Raw genomic sequence first — 22,949 nt, 5'->3', positions numbered from 1 at the left:
AAACACTGCCCAGTCCATCATCGGCTCTGACCTCCCTACCATCGAGGGAATCTATCGCCGTCACTGCCTCAAAAAGGCTGCCAACATCATCAAGGATCCACACTCTCCTGGCCACACACTCATCTCTCTGCTGCCATCAGGTAGAAGGTACAGGAGCCTGAAATCTGCAACATCCAGGTTCAGGAACAGCTACTTCCCCACAGCCATCAGACTATTAAACACAACTTCAAACAAACTCTGATTTATAATAGCCTATTGCACTTTATCTGTTTATTTATGTGTACATACATACATATATATATATATAATATATATATATGGTCTATGGTATATAGACACACCAATCTGTTCTGTATTTATGCCTACAATACTCTGTTGTGCTGCAGCAAGCAAGAATTCCATTGTCCTATCTGGGACACATGACAATAAACTCTCTTGACTCTTGACTTGACGATAAGATCTCTCCTCTCCTTTGCAGAACAGTCAAAATCAGATTGTTTTTTTTACTGTGTAATGTGTTGCTAAAGGTAAGACTGAGTTAATAGTCATTTGCTTTTGTCTTCTTCCATTGTCGATTCTGCACTTTAATTCTACAATTTAGCTCAGATATTTGGTTCTCTTTTACCCCCCATCCCTCTGTATCTGCATAAAATTTGCTCTATCTAACTTCCCCATTTATACAAAAGCTCACTGTTTTAAAATGTCTACTTTCCATTTTTGCACCCAGGCCTGCTCAATGTTTCCAGGATTTCTTATTTATTAATGTCAGTTTGGTTCAAATTGTTGGCTAAACAGAACTGTGCAGAGAAATTTAGGACTATCTGTGTGTTTATTAATTTAGTATTAATATTGGTGCATTATTGTTACGTGTACTGAGATACAGTGAAAAACATTGTTTTGCATTCTATCCAGGCAGATCATACCATAAATGAATACAACAGATAGTGCAGTGCAAAGGGAGTGCAGGGAATAGTGTTACAGATAAAGATAAAGTGCTGATTAAAAAATCATTCAAGGTCCACAATGTGTTAGATTGGGAATTCAGATCCACGCCTTTATTTTGTGATAGGTCCATTCAGAAGTCTGATAACAACGCAGAAGAAGCTGTTGTGGGTCGAAAGCCCTGTTCCTGTGCTGGACTTTTCTATGTTCTTGAATCTGGTGGTATGTGCTTTCAAGCTTTTGTATTTTCTGCCTGATGGGAGAGAAGAGAGAATGACTGGGGTGTAAGTGGTCCTTGATTATGTTGGCAGCTTTCAACATAATCCAACATTGGCAGGTGTTGCAAACTGTGGATGTAGTGGGGTCGTGGAGCTCCAGAAGGGGTTTGGTGTGGGTGGAGGGGACTGGTTTCTGTGAACTGAGCTAATACTCACAACTCTCTGCAATTTCTTGCTGTCTTGGGCAGGGCCGTTGCAATACCAAACAGTGATGCATCCGGATAGTCTGCTTTCTACAGTGCATCTGTACAGAGTAATAAGAGTCATTGGAGATATACCCATTGTTTTTATTCATATGGGAATTAGAGGTATTGTGCTTTCTTGGACGTAGCGTCAGTCGTATATTATCTGCATTTTTGTTATATTATCTATTCATTTTAGATAATATGACAGAAAAGGTCTCTAAATAAACTTTCTAGCACATGACACAGCAAATTCCAAGGTAACTATACTATATTTAATGTTAAAACTGTAACTGTTTATCTCATACGCAGGAGGACACGATACAAGAAAACAGAAGTAGTAAAAAACGACACTGAGATTGTATTTGGTGCAAAGACTTTTGTAATGCAGACGAGTTGTTTCGTATTACATCCTCTAGATGGCAATGTAGCAATTAGTTCTTCAAACTATTGAACTTGCACTGAGTTTCCTGCTGGGTGCTCAGCCACCATTAACTCCTCAATAAAATAGTTTACTTGCAACGTTGCTTGGAGCAAAGTGAGAAGGTTCCAAACTCCCAATCACGTATCTACCTCTCAAATTTCATTTAAATCATTAGTTCTGTGCTTTTGACATTGAGTACTGACATTTGTAATATCTCAGATATTAGTTGGTGAACAAAACTAAATGTGTTTCAAATTACCCTACATAGAATTAATTGGTATCTAAGGAGATCAGTTGGTAGACAACTTTCAGATGAGTGTTTGAGCTTTTGAGTGTTTGTGCTTAAATGGATTCTATGCTGGGATCAAGATGTTGCCATGATAACTATGTTGCTTACCTCTCTGAAGAAACATGATGCTCCTTATGACAAGGCAATGCTCCAAGAGAAGAACCCTGTTGTGATTAATCTTCCATTTTTATCAATCATACCTCCCAAAACATCTCTTCCTATCCTGGTATTGATACTTCCGCTAGGGGGGTCAATTTGTCTTCCTTTAGGATGTACTCATCAGTTCATTTCTGTGGCTTCCTCCCAGCTTTCACCAATGGTAGTCATACAGGGGCTTGATTCCTGAAAATCATCACACAGTGTTTCATTTTTCTGCCATATTTTCCATTAACATTTTTTTACAGGCCAAATTTGTTAATTCTCTGCCTAACTGCCAACTTGGATGACAAAAAGTTCTGCTTTGACAGGACTCTCCTCCTCTGATCAAAGTGCCAGGGTCGTCAACAGCATTATAGGGCAAAGCAGTGTGCTGCCCAGGTGCCTACACATTTTGTTTTTATTCCTGTTTTTTCACATCTCTATAATCTGAATCTGGCCACCTACTCCTGGCGTTCAATTTGTATTCACTCAATTTGTCTCTAATTTCCTGAAGAGATTTTCAGAGACTCAAGAAGATTCATGGCAACAAGTATGTTCACATCCTCTGACTGCAGGACCTTACCTGTTTTGTTCACTCTTTCAAGAATGTCAATCCAAAGAATTGTGAGAAAGATCGTTTCCAGGTTCTCCATTTTCTCGTTCAATCCTTCTGCCTCTCTCCTTGTGTTCACTTCCTGTTCAGTGTCAGCTGATACAGAATCCAGTGCATGTTTAATTTTCTCGAAACCCCCATACAGAGCATGAACAGCATCAAAATGTGACAACCATCTCATGTCAGGCAGACACTTGACCACATTTTTTTCCTAAAGATGATGCCAGAACATTCCATCGATGTGTAGAAGCAGAGAAAAAGGAATACAGACACTGAACAAAGTCAAAGAATGTTACAGTCTGTAGACAACACTCTGCCGCGTTTACTCCCACCAAGTTCAGGCTGTGTCCAGCACAGGGGACATAGATAGCAAACTCATTCAGTTGATGAATCCGTGCTTGCAATCCAGTACAGCATCCAGACATATTTGAGGCATTGCCATACGACTGACCACGGCAGTTTGATAGTGAACTTTTGTTCTCATTAAGGAAATCCACAACAGTGTCTGCTAGATTCTTTGCTCTATGAGAATAGATGGGGATGAATTTTACGAAACATTCCGCAGGCTCACATCCTCGAATGTACCGGGCAGTAAATGTCAGTTGATCTGTGTGTGAGATGTCTGGAGTGGAATCCACACTTATTGAATAATACATTGACTCTTTTATTTCTTCAAAAATAGCACAAAGAACATGTTGTCCCATTAATTTCATAAATTCCTCACAAATGTTTGCCGATAAATATACGATGGATTCCCTTTTCCAGGATTTCTAGTTATGTAGCACATGAAATACGTATACATACATGCACGTGTGGTTGCAGAGGTGACCGAGCTACAAAATCAGAAGCGAATGCCAATGTCCACGTTATCATAAAAATTAACATTAAGGGTTCATGTTGTTTACGTGAACAGATTATTATCACCGGGTGTACAAACACAGCGATTTCCACAGGTACACTGCTCCCCGAAAATGTAGTGCAGCAGGCATTAATTTAAGGCCCATTTATCTCCCATAGAGAGGATTTGACTGTTGGAGCATGATAACTGCTGAGTACATGACCACACCTATGCAGTTTTGGTCTCCATGGGACATTATTGCTAATGACTAACTGTCTCGGCTATCGGACATTGGAGTATGGTTCAGCACTAACGGCGCACAGAGTCAGTCAACGTGTCAGAGCATATATCCTGACGGTGTTCACATCATAGCAGGGGACTTTTAATCACGCGGACTTGATGAAAATGCTCCCCAAATTCACCAGCATGTTAAGGGTGCTACTTTAAAGAGAGAGAGGAAACTTTTTTCACTGGACAAGGTGAATCTACTCTCACAGAGGGTCAAGGCCAGTTCATGGGCTATATTTAAGAGGGATTAGACCACTTGTGGCAAGGGGACCAGAGGGTCAGAGAAGGCAGGACGGATACAGTATGTCACCATGCTCATATAAATTCCGGTGCAGGCTCGATGGGCGAATGGCCCTCCTGCAGGAAAATTTCTATGCTCCTACCATCACAAAGACCATGCAAAACCATGGCCAGAGGTGCATATCAAAAGCGAGCAGGACTTATTTATTGATAGCAAGTCACAACATGGGATGTGATTAACACCGGAACCTATGCTCGTGTTCACAGACAGTTGCCTGTGTTACCATGCGTTAAGACTCCATGGGTTGAACCAGTCACAAAAATGTGGCGCAAACGCATCCGATGTCCTCCCCGTCAGTGCTTACCAGAAGTTTTGGCCCTGTGTAACTTAAAAGTCGGGAGGTCCAGCGGCTGTTATAAAAGAGAGGAACAGGAGGGGGAGGGAACACCGCTTGAATTAGGTCTGGCGATAGGGCTTTATACTCCAGCATCGGCCCACGTTCCTTCTAAACCTGAAGAGAGGCATCAGACAGGCCAAATCATGACTACAGAGAGGGCAGCAGAGGACCACCTGGACAGTAACAACAACAGGTGGGACAGGTGTGGCTCAGGAGGATCCAGTACTCTCACCAACTGGCCAGTCTACCACTGAAACCTTCCCAGCCTGCTCAGAAGGTGACGCCACATTGGATGAGGAGGCTACAGACCTCTAACAACGCTGAAGGACAGCAGTTTGTTAATCACGGCAGCCACCAGGCTCCGATTCTTTCATTCCACCTATCAGCTAGCAGGCTACACAGCACAGCGTCCACAGGACAAGAGACTCTAACCTCTGTGTGTACGTGAACAACAGGGTGTACAAACACTGATTGTGGACAGTCACTGCACGAACCTGGAGTATGTGACAGGTAAATGCAGGCCCATTACCAGAGGAAGGCTGTTGTCATGATAACTGCTGGACATACCATGGGATGCTAATGCTAAACTCGGCTCGGGACATTTGTATGGTAGCACTAGCAGTCAACAGAGCATATATCCTGACGGTGTTCACATCATAGCAGGGGACTTTAATCACGCGGACTTGATGAAAATGCTCCCCAAATTCTACCAGCATGTTAACTGTGCTACAAGAGGAGCTAACACACTGGACAAGGTCTACTCCAACATCAAGCTGGGCTACAGGGCTAGACCACTACCACACCTGGGTCAGTCGGACCATATGTCCCTGCTCTTAATTCCTGCATATGCCCCCCTCAGGAAAACCGCTCCTACCATCACAAAGACCATCACAACCTGGCCTGATGGTGCATCTCAGCAGTTGCAGGACTGCTTCGACAGGACCAACTGGGATGTGTTTGAACACCGGAACCTGGAGGTGTTCACAGACAGTTTACTGTGTTACATTAAAAACTCCATGGGCATGGTCACAGTGGACAAACGCATCCGGGTCTACCCCAACCAGAAGCCCTGGATGACCCGGGAGGTCCAGCGGCTGTTAAAAGAGAGGAACACCGCTTTTAGGTCTGGCGATAGGGCTTTATACAGCACGGCCCGAGCTAACCTGAAGAGAGGCATCAGAGAGGCCAAATCAGACTACAGGAGGAAGATGGAGGACCACCTGGACAGTAACAACAGCAGGCAGGTGTGGCAGGGGATCCAGTATCTCACCAACTACAAGACCAACCTTGGAGCTGCTGAAGGTGACGCCACATTGGCAGAGGAGCTGAACCTCTTCTTTGCTCGCTTTGAAGTGGAGCCACCCGAGACAGCCACATCACAGCACATGGTCCACAGCAGCCTAACCCTCAAGATAGAGGAGCATGAGGTGAGGTGCACGCTGCGGGCCATCAATCCAAGGAAGGCTACTGGACCTGATGGCGTCTCTGGATGCGTGTTGAAGGACTGCGCAGACCAGCTGGCTGGAGTCTGTACGAGGATTTTCAACCAGTCCACTGTTCCACCCTGTCTGAAGTCCTCCACCATAGTCCCCTTGCCGGGGGACTTGGGACTTCCACACTACACCTGTATGTGGATAAATAGCTTCCTGTCGGGTCGCAGCCAGAGAGTCAGAGTGGGCCATCACACATCCACGGCCCTCAGCCTCAGTACCGGCTCTCCACAGGGCTGCGTACTGAGCCCCCTGCTCTACACCATCTACACACATGACCCCCGCCCACCACAGCAACACCACTGTCAAATTTGCGGATGACACTACGGTGGTGGGACTCATCTCCGGGGGGGACGAGTACGCCTACCGGGATGAAGCGGAGCAGCTGACAGTGTGGTGTGGAGAAAATAACCTGCTCCTCAACACCTTAAAGACAAAGGAAATAATAATAGACTTCAGGAAGAATAAAACGGACATGGTACCATTAATTATCAGGGGGGACTGTGTGGAGAGGGTGGCGGATTTCCGCTTCCTGGGAATCCATATTGAGGAGGACCTGACGTGGAGCGTGAACACCACTGTGCTGAAAAAGGTCCAGCAGAGACTGCACTTCCTGAGGGTGCTCAGGAAGAATAACATCAATCAGAGACTGCTGCTGTCCTTTTATCGGTGCTCCATTGGGAGCATCCTAACATACTGTGTATGCGTATGGTACACCAGCTGCACAGCGGCTCAGAGGAAAGCGCTCCAGAGGGCCATTGACAACGCCCAGAGGATTGTCGGCTGCCCTCTCCTTACCTTGGAGGACTTACACAGTTCCCGCTGCATCAAAAAATCCCAGAGTATTATAAAGGACATTTCCCACCCCGGACACTCCCTGTTTGAACTGTTGCCGTCAGGCAGACGGTACAGATCTACAAGGACAAGGGCAAACAGACTTAAAAACAGTTTTTATCCCACTGCTATAAAGGCACTAAATGTAGCCGCGAAGGAACGCAGGGGCGATACATACTAAGGGACTGTGGTACACTGTGAAATCGACAGAAGGATGGAGGGTTGGGTGTTTATGCGTGTTATTTTCAATATATATATATTAGTTGTTTATCTTTTTAAATATTTTACCTTGTATGTATCGTTAGCGTTTAGAAATGTTTGAATGGTGCACTGACTGGCTGACATTTTAAAATTTCGTTGTACATGGTTCATGTTACAATGACAATAAAGAAACTATTCTACTATTCTATTCAAGAAGTGAAGGTTTTTCCAGCACAATGCTGGGGATCGTTAAAGCACATGAGCTGTCTTATCACGGCAAGTCATAGACACCAATGGTCAATGGTTGATAGACACAAAATTCTGGAATAACTCCAACATTTTGCGTCTTTCATTGGTATAAACCAGCATCTGCAGTTCCTTCCTACACACAATGGTCAATGGTTTGTCATTACCACATAGAGTACAGACATACAGTGAATGAACAGCTGGCCTTCAAATGATGCCACATGTTAGATATGGATTTACCCAATGACAACTGCTCCCAATTTATTCTCCTTAGCTCCAGCCTAATAATGATGTAATCTGCCTTATCCAATTTAGTACCTTCCCCCAACTTATCCTTATGTGCCCTATTTGGGCCCAACGTCTCGTCAGGCTCTTTTCTGCTATGGAATCCTTCCCCACTGCTAGTCAAGATTAAACCCTCCTAATTAGCACTGGCAAACCTGCTTACAAGTATATTGACCACCCCCTCAGGTTCAGGTGCAACCATGTTGTTTAAGAAGGAACTGCAGAAGGGTTTCGGCCCGAAACGTTGCCTATTTCCTTCGCTCCATAGATGCTGCTGCACCCGCTGAGTTTCTCCAGCTTTTTTGTGTACCTCAGGTGCAACCATTCCTGACACAGGTCCCCTCTGCCCCAGACACGATCCCAATGATTCAAAAACATGAACCCTAACCCCCCACAACAGCTCCTCAACCACATATTTATTTGGCCTTTCCTATCACTCCCCTTCACTAGCACAAACACTGGGAGTAACCTGGTGATGACCACCTTCAAGGTTCTACTTTTGAACATCTTTCCAAACTCCCTATATTCACACCGCAGGACCTCATCTCTTTTCACACCAAGCCATTGGTACCAATGTCCACAATGACTTCTGACATTCCAATCGTTCCCTTGAGAATGTTCAGCAGCCGCTCCGAGGAATTCTGGACCCTGGCACCAGGGGAAGCAACGCACCATCCTAGACTCCTGTTTGCGGCCACAGATTCTCCTGTCAGTTCCCATAACTACAGAGACCATTATTACTATAGCCCTGTAAGACTTCATGCCACCTTGCCCCTCCTCAGGCCCAGACCTGGTACCACAGACCTGCACGATCAGCCCCTGCACACCCTCCACCCCCAAACAGTACCCAACAGGGTAAAACAGTTTTTGAGGAAATAGCCACAGGAGTTTACCGCCTTCTCTTCCTCGTAGTCACCCATCTAATTTCTGCCTAAACCTCAGGTGTGATCACCTCCATATAACTCCTATCTATGCTGCTCTCATTCTCCCAGATGATCCTGAGGTCATCCAGCTGCAGCTCCAACCAGTTCTTTCACGTGATCAACCGGGAACTGCAGATGGATGCTGTTCCTACAGGTGCAGTCCTCAAGGACACTGGAAGTATCCCTGACTTCCCACAACCTACAGGAGCAGCATACCACTGCCCTAACTACCAACCCGACTACACTGAGACTGAAGAAGAAAGTTCCAAAATAAAAAAACCTTACCTTATCTTGCTGTCACCCTCTGCTCAGCCTCGGCACCGCAGCCTCTCAATAGACAATAGACAATAGGTGCAGGAGTAGGCCATTCACCCCTTCGAGCCAGCACCGCCATTCAATGTGATCATGGCTGTTCATCCCCAATCAGTACCCCGTTCCTGCCTTCTCCCCATATTCCCTGACTCCGCTATCTTTAAGAGCCCTATTTAGCTCCCTCTTGAAAGCATCCAGAGAACCGGCCTCCACCGCCCTCTGATGCAGAGAATTCCACAGACTCACCACTCTCTGTGAGGAAAAGTGTTTCATTCTAAATGGCTTACTCCTTATTCTTAAATTATTCTTGACTCACGAGTCAAAGCCTCCACACTTATCCTCACACACAGCACACCACCTCAACAGACAACCTCTCCAAAACGGCTGCTTGCTGCACTATACCTTCACTTCTTCTGATTAACTGATGTGCTTCTCAGTGAGCTAATCAAACGACGATCTTTTAAAACTTCCCATTGCTGCACTATTCTGTTCTACCTCTTGGCTGGAAACTGCCTTTGCCTCTGCAGATGCTGCCTGACCTGCTGAGTTCCTTAAGCAGTTTTTTTTCCCTCCTGTCTTAATGTTTCATGAACCCACGTTTATTTTGTAGAGGAACAATGTCAAAATTACATCACGTGCAAGTGAAATGCAGCAAAAGGATCACCCAGCTTTCTCACCCACCATATCACTACAATCAATTAGAAAAAATCTCCCTACCAGAAATTACACCTACCCATGTTCTCCAGGATTGCTGCCTGACCTGCTGAGATACTTCAGCAACTTTATGTTTTTGGCTACAAGATTCCAACATTTGCAGTTTCTTGTGTCTACCGTGGGTTCTGTGTTTATGGATTTTAAAATGACTGTAGTGATTCTGTCTTAAAACAAAGATTACGAGAGGCATGTTGGCCCATTGTTTTGCCTTCTTTACAATTAAGAATCTTTGACATTAGCTAGTTTTCAATTGGTGGCCAGGATGATCTGGGGTGAGGCCTCAGGTTTAGCCACCCGAGGCAAAGAGGCATCTTACAGGCCACATTGCTTTGTCGGTTGGCTAGAGCAGCAAGGCCTACAGTATGATTTGACCCACAGGAGCCACAAACTTTAACAGCAACACATGAGAGGTGGTCTGGATCATGCATTATACGACTCATTACCTTCAGCTATAGATTGCACCAGTCTCTTTTATAACCTTTGTCCAAAAAACAATCTTCAAAGTATGTAGACAGTTCATCTTGTAAAACTTTATCTAAGAAAAATAATATGATTTCAAAACCCCAAAATAACAGTGCCATTACATGTCCAAAACACACACACAAAAGATCTTATTCATTCTAAACCCTACTTTCCCCTTATACCGATACACTATCTGACGACGGCCAATGTGCCGAAAGCCTCCTTTACCTTACTAGCTATTGTGATGGAACTTTCGGGGAACTGTGTACCTGCACTCCTAGATCACATACTCTACAACACTCTCCAGGTTTCTCTCTCCTGTCCTGGTTCGGCTTCCCAAAATGCAAAATCTCACAATTATCTACAGAGAAGCCATTCTTCAGCACATTTGCCTGGCTGAGAAAGATCCTGCTGTAATTTTTGATAATTCTCTTCTCTGTCTTGCATTCTCATCTAAACCATTGATATAAAACACAGATAGCAATGGGCCCAGCACCATTCCATGAGGTACACCACAGGCCTCCTGTCTAATAAACAACCTTCCACAGCCACCTCCTGCTTCCTTCCATGAAGTCAATTCTGTAACCAGGTAGCTAGCTCTCCCTGCTGGATGCCATGCCTTCGAACCTTCCAGATCAGCCTACCAATTGGAATCTTATCAAAGGCCTTACCGAAGACCATGTAGACAACATCTATGACCTTGCTCTTGTCAACTATCTTAGTTACTTCTTCAAAAAACAATCAAATTCACGAGACATTATCTCCCACATACAAAACCATGCTGAATATCCCTAATCATTCTCTTTCTATCCAAGTGCATATATACCTTATTCCCACGGAATAATCTCTCCAGTAAATTACCTACCACAGATTTTAGGGTCACTGGTCTATAGATCCCAGGCTTTTCCTTGAAACACTTCCTACATGGAGGTACAAATTAACTATTCTCCAGTCATCCGGCACCTCACTCGTGCCTTATTTGCAGGTGTCCTGATGCAGGGCTGCCAACATTGGGTGAGAGTTGGGAGTGAGAAATTGTGAGAGACCTAGCCCGAGGGAGCGTAGCGACCAAGGGGGGAGGGAGGGTGTGTGGGGGGGGGGGGGGGGGGGGTGTCCCCCCTCCCATGGTATGAAGCTTTTGCATTTTTCAGCTTGAAATTGTGCAATCTGCCGCATACTGTAGCAAGTCTTTTAACTTACACTTGAATGCAACATTTATGCTTCAATTGGATTAGCTATGAATAAGGTTAGGCTAAATTACATACTTAATTACATTCCACAGGAGAGCCAGGCTCTGATCAACAGGTGCAGCACATGAATGATCTTAGTATATTCATGTATGGCAATCAGATTATAATCAAGCACTTGGCCCATGTTGACCAACCTGGGTCTCACTGCACACCTGGTACTACTACTGACCCTTACTCAGTTTGCATACCTTCTCTCATTCCTGACCCCGAGTCGAGCCTTACACCTTTTCCCCTATTCTACCCTGATCATAGCTGCTTACCTGCTTAGGTTCCCAGTGCTGAACACCCCATTGTCCCAGCTTTGACTGCACACCTCATACTATTCCAGACCTTGACTCTGGATGCACACTTGGCCTTGATCCTAGCCCCTCTACACTGACAATATATCTGGCCCACACATAAAGCCCCACATCTGGGATAAAATGGGAAGAACAGTGGGATCCGGGGGTCCTTGTACATCAGTCTATGAAAGTAAGCATGCAGGTACAGCAGGCAGTGAAGAAAGCGAATGGCATGTTGGGCTTTATAATAAGAGGAATCAAATATAGGAGCAAATAGGTCATTCTGCAGTTGTACAGAGCCCTAGTGAGACCACACCTGGAGTATTGTGTGCAGTTTTGGTCCCCTAATTTGAGGAAGGATATTCTTGATATTGAGGGAGTGCAGCGTAGGTTTACAAGGTTAATTCCCAGGATGGCGGGACTGTCATATGCTGAGAGAATGGAGCAGCTGGGCTTGTACACTCTGGAGTTTAGAAGGATGAGAGGGAATCACATTGAAACATATAAGATTGTTAAGGGCTTGGACACGCTAGAGGCAGGAAACATGTTCCCGATGTTGGGGGAGTCCAGAACCAGGGGCCACAGTTTAAGAATAAGGAGTAAGCCATTTAGAACGGAGACAAGGAAACACTTTTTCTCACATAGAGTGGTGAGTCTGTGGAATTCTCTGCCTCAGAATACGGTGGAGGCAGGTTCTCTGGATGCTTTCAAGAGAGAGCTAGATAGGGCTCTTAAAAACAGCGGAGTCAGGGGATATGGGGAGAAGGCAGGAACGGGGTACTGATTGGGGATGATCAGCCATGATCACATTGAATGGTGGTGTTTTGTCACATACACATCTCGTATGTGTATGTGACAAATAAACTTGACTTGACTTGACTTGACTTGTTGGCTCGAAAGGCCAAACTCCTGTACCTATTGTCTATTGTCTATCTGACCCCTGGACTTAACCTTACGTTCAAGTCCACAGGTGCTTATCTAATGCAGTAACCTTTTATGGGGCACTTCATGGACCAAATTTTGTATAACAAAATTTGCTACATCCATTGGTTTCCTTGTCATCTAACATGCTAGTTACTTTGTCAAAGGGGTTATCAATTGGTTGAACACAATTACCATCCATAAAATTATACTTGCTCAGCTATATCAGTATTCTGTTACCATTTCCTTCATTTTCCTAACAAGCTGTCATGAAGTCATTTTCACCCCCAATATTTTCAGTATTTTGCTGTCTGCCTCTCAGCTGGGACTTTTCCGAAATGCAAAGTCCAATTAACAATATATCTTTAAGCATAATATTCTATTTAATGTGATCTTTTGATACATAATATTTTCTGTGGTATTCATAACAATAATAAAAAGATATTTGTTTTGATTGCACCTACCAACATGCATACATTATTTCATTACAGTTAATATGTAACGAAGGCAAATTTTTATTCCAATGTTCCCCATTCCCAATTAGTTTTACATTGAAGTGATTGAAATCCAAGTAAAGTTTAAATGGCATCAGAAAAATCAAACCTCCGTAATTAATGATATTCATTGGGTGGTTGGTTGGAGTCAGTATCAGCACAATTACTATATTAAACTTTGAATCTTGGTTCAAACTAAAACTAAAGACAAATAATAACCTCCTCACACATTCCCCTGCTACTATCTCTGTCACTCCTTTAAAATATGCCCCTTCTTTGAACAAGCTCATAAACAACACATCTGAATCAGTTTCCTTGAGGATGTTCATCTACATGTTTAATTAAGAAAACAATGAAATTATGGACATTTCTATTCAACCTGTCAAAGGAATTGGGGGGGGGGGGCGTTAGAAATAGTCAGTGAGGTAAACAAACATAATAGTTGAGAGGCAAAAGACAATAGTGCTACCTTCCCAATACTTAACTGAAGGAAATAATGGGTTATCGGGCCTGTATGTTGTGACAGACAGCCTGACACCTTGCATGTCATTTTAATATTACACTTATCCCATCCACCCGGATAAAATAAATTAAGGTTTTGTCAACTAATTATAAATCAGGCTAATTACAAATCAATAACATTAGCCAACTCCGAAACACGAAGCGCTGAGCATTGGGATCCAGACATCACGGACAACTGGCCTCAGTTTCCCGCTCACATCTGGCAGTGCTCTCCGTGGACGGTAGTGACTTTGAAATTTGATGTATTAAAATAGTAAGATTAAACGAGAACTTACCAGTTTGAAGTTTGATCTGTATTTTATGAGGAGTTACGATGAGGGATTACGTGAAGAAGCCCGTCCCAGGACGCGTAGCGGCATACTTCAAAGCAGCGGTGTGGAATCACAGAAAGACACAAGTATTTGAAGTAACATAGTAAAGAACAAAGAGACATCCATTATCAGTTTGATCCATGTAATGAGGGTGGGAGCGGAGGGCACGTAATCCCTCATCGTAACTCCTCATAAAATACAGATCAAACTTCAAACTGGTAAGTTCTCGTTTAATCTTACTATTTTACTTCGGAGTCACGTGAGTGATTCCGTGAAGATTTCAAAGCTCTGTGATTTCAAACCGTGTAACAGTTTTACTACACTCACTGCCGAAGTCTTTGAGGGAGGAAGTGTGTATCGTAACCAACCAATGATTCTGTTATAGAAAACCCAATGGTATTTTACAATAGACACTGAAGAAATTTAATGCTCCCTTTGGCTAATCTGAATATTTGCAGATTGGAATCTTTCCTGCAAATGAAAAACAGGTTTTGTCAACAGTTTATGATAAATTATTTCTCTCTGAACGTTTTACCCCCACTATTCTGCTGGAGCCAGGATGTGGTTTATAGGTACGTCCATTCTTTTGCCGTTGACGTGGAAGCTTCTCCTGTGGGATGACAACTTTGACATGTTAGTTTTATCCCAAGAGCTTTAACCTGCTTGAGCCATTTCAAAAAAGGCTTGTTACCCGACCACAAGGTTTTTTGTAACCAACCCACAAGGCTTTTCATCTCCCTCGCATAATTAGGTTGTGTCTATGTAAGGTAAAAAAGGGTCTTGGTACATTACCGTGTTCTCTGGCGGGTAAGCCCGGATTTTATGACTGGATAAAGTATTCCTGGTCTGGTTTGACCATTCCCTGGACAAATGATAGAGATCTGGTCTGAAGCTGTGAGCATGGTGTCCAGTTGAAATAGGAGTAGTGACTGGACCCTCTGTGCTGCTCCATGTGCCTTTAACATATGTTTTAGTGCATAGAAGGTTCAGGTTTTGGACTCTGGCTGGTGGGATCCCCTGAAGTGTGGTTAACCAATGTGTGACATCCCATATATAGGTGTACATTGTCTAGGGGTTTAGAGTTTTAATACCCTTCATTACCACCAGCCAGTGACCCCATGGCCTGTTGTCCTGTAGCTGTTTTGAAAAAGAACAGGCAGGGCAATTCTAGCTGTGTTGATGGCACTGTAGCCGAATCCTTCATCATGATGAAGGTTCTCCAGGAATTCCAGTTCGTAGTACCTGATTCGGATGAGTAGGTTTTCCCCTTTATCCTTGCAGTACTTCTCTTGATGCTGGACAAGTGTTGTAGTCCAGTGGATGTTCAAAAGGATGCTGACATGGTGTCGATTATTCAGTATAACAATCCCAGTCCCAGAGGTTTGCGCAGAATCTGCAGCTCAGGAGCTTATTTCTCATGGCACAGTAGATTTGTGCCCGGCTCCGATATTAATAATTCTGGGTACTGGAAAAACACCATCCAAGTTCCAACAACCATATCATGGCGTGAAGTGAAACAAGGTCTGCGTAAGTTCGTCAGGTACTATCAAATACCTGAAGCAGAATCCTTTTGTACTGTGCGTTGTTCTCGATTGGTGAGGCAGAACGGAAAAAATACATAAAATTAATTTCACCAATGCTGCGTGAACGCATTTGTCTATCAATATTATAAATACATTCTTGAATGACAACATGACCTATAGGCCACAAAAGTTAATATATATAGCTGACGATCTTTCTGCTGGAACTATCTGTCCCAGAGAAATGTTTTAATGAGGATTCCACTGGCCCAGGGTCTGGTTTCCCCCCGCAACATACATAGGACATCCCCAAACACCTGGTGATATAGCGTTAATGCAAATAATCGATATCAGTTTCACATTCCATTTTAATTATCATTGTCAGTGTACAGTACAGCGACAATGAAAATGCATTAATATCTGTTGCATCATATAGCTTGATAGTTTTGTTAAACTTTATATGAAAACATCTAATTGATGTTGTCCTTACTTTTATGTGACCTGGTGTCTGTCACCTTATTTTGCTTACCAGGCAGGTAAGTTGTTGATAGTCCAATACCTCTATGGATATACCATTGCCAAATTGTTTTGACCAACTTGTCATATGATACCGACTTTATGCTGCCATATGGTTAATATAGGCCACCTCCATAGTGTAGTCTTATTTATACCCATACATGCAAGTGCTTAAACTCATAATTTTCACCCGAGCCCCAGTATAAGTGGTAACCCCACCACTGTCTTTCTGATATTATTTCAGTGGGTAACTTCATGAGATGCTCAATGACAACCTATATGTTGATTTTGATACTAACATCTGAATCATGTAGACAGAAAAAATGGTACCATTTTCCCCCAATTACTCTGTTATTTGTCGAGTAGTTGGTAGTTTGACCATTAATTTGTTCTTTGTTTGTGCCAATTCAACTATGTTGTCTCTTGGCAACATTAAAGTTACGTGGACTGAATTAATATGAAAGCCAAGATAGTCCAAGAAAGCGCTCTATTTGCTGGTAGGAACCAGACCCACCTACCTCCATGGTTATTGGCGGGGTTGTGTTTTTTCTTTTTGAGTGTTCTTCCCTGTCGATGTGCTGGCGATGTTGGGGGGAGGCGCATTTTCCAGGGGGTCCGCTGCAGGCCCTGACCTAAAAAGGTTTCTGGGGATAGTGCGGCCCCAAGCTTTGACCAGTCGCATATTCGGGACGCCGACTGGTAGATACAGTGGTGTGCTGCCGCCTGGGTGGAATGAAGAGCTTTGGTATGTTCGCTGCCGGTGGTGCCCTCATGAGGCTAAAGGTCTTAGACGCCTCCTCCATCTCTTTGAGCTGTTTGTTCAAGTCCTTCCCAAATAAAAAATGAGTCGGTCTCTACTGATGGAGTTTTGCATAATCCTGCAAATTTAGGATTGAGGGCCGGCCTGATGTTGTCTCTTCTCAGGTTATTCAGCTCATATTGTGTCGTGCACATGAGTGCCAGGACATCCTGTTGGTGAGATGTCATCTACGGTCTCGACACCCCGCGCATAGGCTGTTATAGCCGCCGTGAGGAGGCGAAGAATGCGCTGGAGTTTGACCTCCTGTGTCCGAATCGGTCGCCCCACGTTGCCCCATATTTGAGGATTGAGGCTCTTGACCTTGAGAGCCTCACAATTATCCGGGGCTGTGTGCTCCTCAAGCACTTGGGCGAGCACCTTCTCCTGAGTGGTTTGTTGGAGAGATGGTTTATGCTGGCAGCCATCCTTGGCTCCAGTGTTGCTCCAACCCGTGGGGTAGCGACGAATCGGCTTACGACCCCCAGCAGCTCTTCCTGCACACCCTGCTCTCTTTCGGCTCCTTCCGCCTGCCCCATACTCAGACCAGCCTGCCCCTGGTCACCGATGCTAACCTCCCATTCCTGGTCCGAGGTCGCAAAGGGAGGTGCCGGACTCAGCACCATGGAGGGGGCGCCTGTCCTGTCTGTCCGAGAGCGCTGCTGCTCTTGGTAGACCATCCCCTCCAATAGCTGCTGGATGCAGCTTAGGCGGCTGTCTCTCCCCCGCTTTGGGGTGGACATTTCCCCTCCCTCCGACGAATCGGAGACGACCGGCCGTTTGGCTTCCTAGCCCCTTTCCCAGTCCGCCGTGTAGGCTCTGGCGAGACTGGCTTTGGCTCGGTCTCAGGGATAGCGAAAACCGCTCTACGAGCGACGCCGCCGCTGGTTGCTGCCCCGCTGGTAGAGTTGGAGCGGGGCAGTTCCTCTTTGCGAGTTCTGCGTTGTGTTCCTGAACTCTGTAATAAAACACAACTGCAAACTCACCTTTCCAATGCCCAAGAGTCGTTCCTGCAGCTCAGGCAGCTGTCTCTCCCCCTCCTGGGTGGAGAGACTTCCCAGTCCAATGTCGTTCCACTGCCGGGTTTTCCACACATCCAGCCCGCTCCCTTTTGCCGTTGACGTGGTCAGGGCTAGCGGGCTGGCTCGGTCCCGATGTCGGGTTTGCGGACCGCCCGCTAAGCGGTCCTACCGCCTGTTGCTGCCCTGACTCTCTCTTGAGCGGGCAGGTGCAGCATATTTCCCCCCTCAGCCCCCAGCTGATGCTGGCGGGCTTGGTGCAGAGTCGGGAGCGGGCCGCTGATTAGCGGACCTCGCTCTCCCTGTACTCGGGCTGCTGCTCACCTGCACTCGGGCTGCAGCGTACTCCACGCCAGCTCTGCACAGTGGGTTCCCCTAACGGCTCCGTAAATGTCGGAAGCCTCCTCCCGCCCGCCTGCCTGCCTGCCTCACCTGGACAGTGCGTGGAGAGCGAGCGAGGACTAAGGGGAACCCCCAACAGAGCGCTAGCGCCGTCTTCCAGCTGTCAGCTGTAGCCCCTGGGGAGATTTTCTCGGCACCGGCACAGGTCCCATTCATGGTCCGCCGGCGCTCTGTCTCCCTGGTAGCGTCTTTCCTCCCCTCCCTCGAACGGGAAACTCCTGCCAGAGTCCAAGGGGGCCGCTTGCACGTCCCTGCGGGAAAAAACAAGCAGACGCAAAGGGGCTGTAAAAGGAAAAGGTAAGTACTTACCTAAACTTAGATTCTCTCTCGTTTTCTTCGGGAGCCCTGACTCCCGGCTGCCGCTTTGCATGCCGAAAACGTAATGCCGCTACGCGTCCTGGGACGGGCTTCTTCACGGAATCACTCACGTGACTCCGAAGTAAAATCATGTTTTAGTGCATTGTAGAAGTATGTTTTCAATGTTTTTTTTTTGTTTTAAGAGGTAACTTTTTAAAGGGTATTTTTTTTTCACACAAAGAGTGGTGGGTGTATGGAACAAGCTGCCAGAGGAGGTAGTTGAGGCAGGGACTATCACAACATTTAAGAAACAGTTACTGATACATGGATAGGACAGGTTTGGAGGGATATGGACCAAAAGCAAGTAGTGTAGCTGGGACATGTTGGCGGGTGTGGGCAAGTTGGGCCGAAGGGCTTGTTTTCACACTGTATCACTATATGACTATATTATACCTCCACCATGCGTGAATGCTTCAAAATCAAGTAGTCGAGTTTTATTGCTATATACTCAAGCATTGAAACATAAAAAATAGGTGCAGGAATAGACCATTCGGCCCTTCGAGCCAGCACTGCCATTCAATATGATCATGGCTGGTCATCTAAAATCAGTACCTCTTTCCTGTTTTTTTCCCATATCCCTTGATTTAGCTAGCCCCAAGAGCTAAATGTAACTCTCTGTTGAAAACATTAGGCTGTGGGCCGAGCATTAAAAATGTGTCTAGAAATAGGATTTTGTGACCCAAGTCACCAAACTACATGAAATTTTCACATATTGTGTAAAAAAAATAATATAAATCACCCCTGAAACTGGATATGAAGAAGACTTGCACATTTTTATTAGAGAAAAAACAAAAAATGTCGGGAATATTTTAGTCCAATCAAAGCACGTTTATCATTGAGTTGTCTGCCAGTTGGCCAATCACGCGCTTTGCTTCAGGCTAGCACACAAAATGGCTGAGGGGGCTTCACAGATGCCTGTTTTACTGGAGATTCCGATGTGTTGTTCTGTGGAATAAATGTTATGGAAACTTGCAGCAGATTAATTGTATTTAGTGGGAAAAGCATTAAAAAGGCTGAAGAAAGTGCTGCGAAGTGGATTAAAGTGCAAGAAAGCCTTCAAAGTCCCTGCTGATGTGCTGGAACACAAAGAAGGCCCCTATGAATCAACTCTAACTGAAAGGTAAGACTAAAGTCTGAATTTATGAAAATCTATCTGTATGGACTTTAATTAATTTAATTGCACCATTTTATAATGTGAATAAATTCATTCATTCATTCACTCACTCACTTACTCATTCATTCATGAAATTGAGGGCCTAAACTATAACATTAATAACAGACTAAAAAATTCCCGACATTTTTCCGTTTTTTCTCTAATTTAATAAAAATGTGCAAGTCTTCTTCATATCGAGTTTCAGGGGTGATTTATATAAATTCTTTTACACAATATGTGAAAATTTCATGTAGTTTGGTGACTTGGGTCACGAAACTGCAGAATAAAGCTCCTCAGCCCACAGCCTACATCCAGTGAATTGGCCTGCACTGCCTTCTGTGGCAGAGAATTCCACAGATTCACAACTCTCTGGTTGAAGAAAGTTTGTCCTCATCTCAGTGCTAAATGGCCTACCCTTTATTCTTAAACTGTGACCGCTGGTTCTGAACTCCCCCAACATCGAGAACATTTTTCCTGCAGTTACAGTGTCAAAATCTAGCAGGCAAGCAGGATGCTTTCTCCAACCATCCCCATTTGAAGTCCACTATCTTCCACCACTTCTAGCCAGTGCTTGGTACCTACTTCCAGCAGCCACTGGTTGTCCTCCAGAATGCACTCTCATGGCAGCGGCGCAACGCTTCCGACCGCCCGGGACTCTTGCATTGGCGCTGCTCCATGGCCGGAGCTGCAGCGAGCCACTTGCCAGTCCGGAAAATACTCACCAGCCACGGCTCCCCGTCCGCATCTGCCCCTGCCGCTGCTTCTGCTTCCATCCCTCCCTCCACCCCGCCTCCCCAGGTACGTTCTCCTGCAACCACAGAAAATGCAACACCTGTACCTCCTCCCTCGACTCTGTCCAGGGACCCCGACAGTCCTTTCAGGTTAGGCAGAGGTTCACTTGCACCTCCTCCAACCTTAGCTACTGTGCCCATTGTCCAAGTTGTGGACTCTTGTACATCGGTGAAACTAAACGTAGACTGGGCGATCGTTTCGCTGAACACCTTTGCTCAGTCCACCTGGACCTACCTGATCTCCCGATTGCTAAACACTTTAATTATCCTTCCCATTTCCACACTGACCTTTCTGTCCTAGGCCTCTTCCATTGTCAGATTGAACCAAACGCAAATTGGAGGAACAGAATCTCATATTTCGCTTGGGCAACTTGGAACCCAGTGGTATGAATATTGATTTCTCTAACTTCAAATAACCTTGGTATTCCCTCTCTCTCCATCCCTCCTCCACCCAAGTCACACCAGCTTCTCGTTTTCACACAACAAACAGCTAACAAAGGCCTGTTTCCTTTATAATTGTTATTTATTTGCATATCTTCCATTCATTGCTCTATATCTCTCGACATCATCGTCTATATCTCTCGTTTCCCTTTCCCATGACTTTTAGTTTGAAGGTCTCGACCTGAAACATCACCTATTCCTTCTCTTCAGAGATGCTGCCTGGCCTGCTGAGTTACACCAGCTTTTTTTGTCCATCTCCATTAACTGCCCCAGTCATCATGATTTTCTCCAAGGTAAGATCAGTGGAGAAATAATCATTGATGACCTTGTTCGTCTCCTATGGCTCGTCACATAGATGACCATTTTGGTTTAAGAGGGGACCTAATCTCGCTCTAGATACCTTCTTTCGCTTAGGGCAGCACAGTGGTGCTGCAAAAATAGTTGCTGCCTTACAGTGCCAGAATCCCGGGTTCGATCCTGACTATGGGTGCTGTCTAGTTGGAGTTTGTATGTTCTCCCAGTATAGCTTTTCTCTGGGTGCTTCGGCTTTCTTCCACATTCTAAAGATGTGCAAGTTTGTAGGTTAATTAGTTTCTGTAAAAAATTGCGCCGAGTGTGTAGGATGTGAAACTGGTCTAACATAGAATTAATGTACGGTTGATCACTGGTCAGTGCAGACTTGGTTGGTCGCAGAGCCTGTTTCCACACTGTATCTCTAAATTAATCTAAACTTTTATATAACTTGGGTTTGAATATTTTCTGAAGATGCCATGCTATGGGAGGAGCAGGATAGGTTCACATTTCCTAACATTTAATAGTTTTTTTAAGTTTTTTTAAAAAAGCACAAGGACAGGAGCGGGAATGCTGAGGATTGCCTTTGATCTGTGATCTCTTTATCTCCTATCCATCCACTCCACCCTTTCAGCAATTACCGACAAGGTGATTAGTACAGATTTTGATAAGACTCACACTGATCTCCAAGAGTTCACAGCTCACATTATAAATTGCCAATAAACCTGTTTTGCCTGCACTTTGTTCTCCCTCAAATCTGAAATTCAGCAAAACACGGTAAAAGGTCAGAAATGGCCACGAGGTGTGTAGATGTTAACCTTGCAAATAGAAACATAAAAAAGGATGGCAAATTATTCAATAGGTTTATACAAAAAGTGTTGTTTCTAAATGGAGATTTTCTGGGATGTACTGGGGTGAGAGAGTTCTCACCCTGATACTTACCTGTGATTTATCTCTTTAGGAGTTATCTGTGAAGAATGGATAAGTGGATTTATGTTTCTCTGAGCAGTAGATGTTCAAAGCTTTGAAGTTATTGACAGAATAAGGGAGTAAATGGTCGTTAAAATGGTCTGTAACTAGAAAAAAAATGTTTAAGATAAGTAGCCAAATTACATGAGAATATGAGAAAGTGTGTAATTTACACCAAAGATCGACACAAGCAGCATCTCTGGCTTACAACAAAGATAGACACAAGCAGCATCTCTGGAGAGAAGAAATGGGTGAGATTTTGGGTTGAGACTGAAGAAGGGTCTCGACCAGAAATGTCACCCATTCCTTCTCTCTGGTGATGCTGCCTGTTCCGCTGAGTTACTCTAGCACTTTGTGTCTCTAATTTATGTCTTACCGGTTGTGGGATCCATTCCTGAATGTTGCAGACCATAACCCTATTGTTACCGGTTTAAGCTTCATTTTAAGGCATTCATTAATAGGCTGATTGGTATGCTTAATTAAACATTCTGGTTCTCCTTTGCAGGTAGACAAAAATCAAAAATGCTGGGGAAACTCAGCGGGTGAGGCAGCATCTATGGAGCGAAGGAATAGGTGACATTTCAGTTCGAGTCCCTTCTTCAGACTGATGTGGGGGTGGGAAGAAGAAAGGGAGAGGCAGAGACAGTAGGCTGTGGGAGAGCGGGTAAGGGAAGGAGGGAGAAAGCCAGGACTACCTGAAATTGGAGAAGTAAATGTTCATACCGCTGGGGTGTAAATTACCCAAGCGAAATATGAGGTGCTGCTCCTCTAATTTATGGTGGGACTCACTCTGGCCATGGAGGAGGCCCAGGACAGAA

General features: G+C 44.7%; 1 long non-coding RNA gene across 1 annotated transcript; it reads right to left on the bottom strand.

Annotated features, from left to right (window-relative positions):
• Nucleotides 1-1,028: 1,028 nt before the first annotated feature.
• Nucleotides 1,029-3,274, bottom strand: LOC129697224 (uncharacterized). The gene is made up of 3 exons (XR_008723471.1): nucleotides 2,224-3,274; nucleotides 1,377-1,464; nucleotides 1,029-1,195 (listed from the first exon to the last, which is right to left on the bottom strand). It is a non-coding gene; the product is annotated as an uncharacterized LOC129697224 (long non-coding RNA).
• Nucleotides 3,275-22,949: the final 19,675 nt, after the last annotated feature.

Source organism: Leucoraja erinacea, chromosome 5, assembly GCF_028641065.1.
Source record: "Leucoraja erinacea ecotype New England chromosome 5, Leri_hhj_1, whole genome shotgun sequence".
In the NCBI taxonomy this organism is placed as follows: domain Eukaryota; kingdom Metazoa; phylum Chordata; class Chondrichthyes; order Rajiformes; family Rajidae; genus Leucoraja; species Leucoraja erinaceus.
Note: the sequence above shows the minus strand (reverse complement) of the source record. Positions and strands in the feature narration are given on the sequence as shown.